Source organism: Cebus imitator, unplaced genomic scaffold, assembly GCF_001604975.1.
Source record: "Cebus imitator isolate Cc_AM_T3 unplaced genomic scaffold, Cebus_imitator-1.0 Scaffold69, whole genome shotgun sequence".
Classification (NCBI taxonomy): Eukaryota; Metazoa; Chordata; class Mammalia; order Primates; family Cebidae; genus Cebus; species Cebus imitator.
In genome coordinates this window covers 4026966-4031382 of record NW_016107384.1, presented here as the reverse complement: position 1 = coordinate 4031382, position 4417 = coordinate 4026966, and the positions used below count along the sequence as shown (strand labels likewise).

The following is a 4417-nucleotide window of genomic DNA, read 5'->3' as shown; positions in this document are numbered from 1 at the left end:
CGGCTCACCGCAACCTCCGCCTCCTGGGTTCAGGCAATTCTCCTGCCTCAGCCTCCTGAGTAGCTGGGATTACAGGCACGCGCCACCATGCCCAGCTAATTTTTTGTAGTTTTTAGTAGAGACGGGGTTTCACCATGTTGACCAGGATAGTCTCGATCTCCTGACCTCGTGATCCACCCGCCTCGGCCTCCCAAAGTGCTGGGATTACAGGCGTGAGCCACCGTGCCCGGCCTGGTGCTTTCTACGCTCGGTCCAATACAACAATAGTACCATGGATCTATACTTCTCCAACATAGCCCATCTCAGTTACTGATTTCACATCCAATCAATTGGCAAAAGATTGAACAAATATTTTTCAATAGAGCAAGGGCAAGGGTTAGTACACTATGGCCAACAACACAAATCCAGCCAGTGGACTGTGTTAAAAAAAAACAAACAAAAAAAAACAAACAAAAAAAAAACCAACTGGAAAGCCATTAGGTTGAGACAGCTCCAGCACTTTGGGTTCCTATGTAAACAAACCAAAACCCAACTCAATGTAAACAGTAAAACTAACTTGAGTTGAATCAGTCAGAAACCACCAACCAACTTCTAACTAGAGACATTCCACTGTAACCAATCAAATATTTGCTTTGTCTATTTCCATAAACACCTTATAAAAGTTTTTCCCTCATACCCTCTTGGTGGAGTCTTGAACCACTTGTGGTCTGGTGATACCCAATTTATGAAATTGCTGAATACTCATATAAACTCTAAAATTTTAATGTGCCTAAAGTTATCTTTTAACAACTGTTTTTGTATAACCCATTTGCTAAGAATGGTTTTTACATTTTTAAAGGGTTGAGGTAAAAAGAAAAGAGGAAAAAAAGAGAAAAGAATATGGAACAGACACTGTACAGCCTGTAAAACCTAAAATACAGGTAGTCCAAGCTTCACACATTACTTGGTTAACTGAAACTCTACAAAGCAAGGGCTGCCTACATTTATTGTCTGGTCCCTTACAGAAACAGAGGATACCCAAATGCCAGTAAGCACATGAATACATGTTCAATACCATTAATCATTAGGGAATTTAGGGGAAAACCCCAATGTTATGTCACTATATGCCTACTAGAATGGCTAAAATGAAAAAGACAATGTGAAATGTTGAAATATTTGGAAGAAACAGAATTTTCAGCCTGCCACTAAAGTGCAAATTGACACAATGTGAAAAACTTTTTGGTAGTGTATACCACAAACACACATCTGCATATCCTGTAACACAGTAATTTTACTAGTAGGCATATACGCAATAAAAATGTATACATAATTTCATCAAAACATTTATAAAAACCTTCATAGCAGCCCTATTGGTAATAGCCAAAACTAGGTGGAATACTATACATACGGCATGAGAATAAACTGAAACATAACTTGAATAAATCTCATAAACATAATATTGAGTAAAAATCAGACACTAAGGACTAAATACCATATTACTCCGTTTATGTAAAGTAAATAATAGATGAAATTCATTGATAATGTTAGAAGTCCAGATAATGATTACCTTTGGAACTATGAAGTGGGGTTTTTGGGATGCAATGATGCTCTTTCCTGATCTAGATACTGGATATGTGAATATATATACTTTGTGAAAATTCACTGAGCTGTACACTTATGATTCATGCATTTATCTATATGTCTTTATACTTTAAATATTAATGCAACAAAAATATTGCTATAAACTCTAGGCCTTTGAAGGAAAATTGTATATATCTCCCATTCATTTTGCTGACTGCCATCATTACCTCCCATCAATGACATGTCTTGATTCCTATTACCTTATATTAAAAAGTCAGCTTTGTTTTAATTCATTTTATTGGCATATGATTGCATAGAACGATTATGTAATCATTTTAGATTAATTCCGTAACAGATCACAAGGAAAAACTTTGAAAAGCCAATAATTTGTAATAGTATATTCAAATTATCTGGGGAAAAAAAAAAAAAAAACACCTCCTTGAAGTGTAGTTTTGTTTGGCCCTTTGTTTTGGCTTATCTCTGTCTACTACTACTGATTTAACCAACATAAAATGCTCAAAGAAGCTTTTCCAAATGTCTGTGCTTGTGGAAAGTTGTATCTTTCTACCATCCTTGACTAACAATGCGCTGTCTTGGACCCTTCAGTTACCTCCATCCATCGAGCTTAAAATGCTTCCCAAATGTTGCACTGGGCCCAGGGACATTGTGAACCAAAAAAAAAAAAAAAAAAACCAAAAAACTAACAGTATCTTTTTACAGCGTGGCTCAGCGCGCCTAAAGAAGCACCTCATTCTTCGCTCACACTTCCAAGTGTGAAAACTGAAATATAAAACGATTAAGTGACTCTCTCAAGGACACAGAGTCGAGCGAGGACTGGAAGCTTCTGACCGCGACTTAAGGGGAAAAAAAGAAACAAAAAACAAAAACAAAAAACATACACCCTTGAATGAATGCTCAGCTGCTCAGCTCCAGTATTAGGAAACTGGAGACAAAACCGAAATCATACCCAGAAAGAGTTGTCTGCCACCTGAGGACCCCACCACACTGACCCTAGGGGGCCCGTCCTCACTCCCGGCTGCGCGGGGTCAGCATTCACTGAGTACAGACTCTGCGCTGCCCCATTTCCTTCTCCAAGAAAAAGTCTGCGGCTGAAAACTCCAGGCTGATCTATGCCCACCACTATCACTCTCCGTCGCCCAAACCGCCCTGCCCCACCGTTTACCTGAGACGCGCCCGGCGTCGCTTGAGGAGTCGACTCGGCGAGCTCGCCCAGAGTTTCTCAGGCCCAGTGCGCAGCCACCACGTCAGCCAATCGCCGCAGGCTCGGAGCCTCCCGGCCCGAGGCCCACCCACAAATGACCGGGCAGGGAGGCGGGGCAGGGCCCGGAACGGGAGGGAGAGTGAGAGCCGGTTGCCGGCGGCGCGCGAGGGCTTACGGTGCGGCGGCGCGCCGCCAGAGATGGCGCAGACGGCGCGCACCGGGCATGCGCATGCCTCGCCGCCTGGCCGCGAGGTGGGTCCTCCAGGCGAAAGAGAGCCTGGGAAGGGCAGGAAAGAGTTTGGATAGAAAGTAGGCGGACTTAAAACGCCGCGGTGGCTGCCCTAACGGGTCGCTTATTGTTGTCCAGATCTGAGACGAGGAGCGCAAAACCTGCTTTCTCTTCCGAAAGAGCAAAACGTTGTCTGGACAAAACCTAATCAGATGAGAAGAGGGAGAACGGAAAACTGAAAACGGCGTCTTGTGGCTTCACACTTGGGCTCGTCGAGTTTTCTTAGGACCTGGCGAAATTGTGGTTTCCTTCTTTGTGTGCGGTTTGGGATGAGAGGTGGGAGGGGCGTGTTTCGAAGCGGCGGTCAAGTGAAAGGGCAAGGGATCGAGCTCCGGTCGAGTGAGCGATAGTACTACCTAGGTCCTGGCCAAAAAACGTTTCATACTAAAACCTTGGAGCTGGTGACTTTTTTTTTTTGACTGAAGTGTTGGAAGGAGTTCTGGATTCTTATATACGATATGTGAATCCTCTAAGAAAAAATGTCGAACCTTCCAGAATTTAACAAATTCCAAAGTTTGTTCCATAGTTCAGAATTGCTTTTATAAATGTCACTTCAACTCCTGTTACTCATAATTTCTTCAGACACCAAATACTTAGTGAGCACATACTATGTGCCAGGTACTCTTCTAAGTGCTGAATAATTAACAATATTTTTTAATACACCCCAGAGAGTAGGCATAATATGAAGTACTGACGGGTTCCTAAATTGGTGTTTAAGTTAATGAACGGAACTTATCCTTTAGTAAGTGTACAAAAGAGAGTTTAAAAAACTAAAAAAGGCCAGATGCCGCGGCTCACACCTGTAGTCCCATAAGACCGAGGCTTGAGCCCAGGAGTTTGAGACCAGCCTGGACAACATAGTGAGATCTTGGCTTTATTAAAAATCAAACAAATTAGCTGGGCATGATGGTGCATACCCGTAGTACCAAGCTACTAGGGAGGCTGAGGTGGGAAAATCGCTTGAACCCCAGAGGTGGAGACTGCAATGAGCTGCAATGGCTGGTGTCATGGCACTCCAGCCTAGGGGACAGAGCATGACCCTGTGAAAACTAACAAAATGGAAAACTTGGACGTAAATTACTTGGAACAACAGAGGTTATAATAGTCATAAAATTTTGGTTATGTATGCTATAATGAACAGACAGTGCTCTGAAGAAGTTTGTTACAGATTCAGCTTTGAAATGCTTTTTTTTACTTTACTTCAGTCAGGATTTGAATCATATTTGTGAACATAAAATACCATAAAAATCTATGAAGCAAAAACAGAGATTGTACAGTTTGTCAGAGTAAATACTCCAATCAGGAAGTATATGGCTTGTGTGAAAGATTAGGGCCAAATCAAATTA

General features: G+C 42.1%; 1 protein-coding gene across 6 annotated transcripts in view; it reads right to left on the bottom strand.

Moving 5' to 3' along the window:
- MIPOL1 (mirror-image polydactyly 1) overlaps positions 1-2969 on the bottom strand; it is a 373668-nt gene extending 370699 nt beyond the window's left edge. For all 6 annotated transcript variants that reach the window (XR_001826007.2, XM_017530847.2, XM_017530845.2 and 3 more), the window contains exon 1: positions 2744-2969. The gene's annotated coding sequence lies outside the window, so the exon portion shown is untranslated. The remainder of the gene's footprint in view (positions 1-2743) is intronic.
- Positions 2970-4417: the final 1448 nt, after the last annotated feature.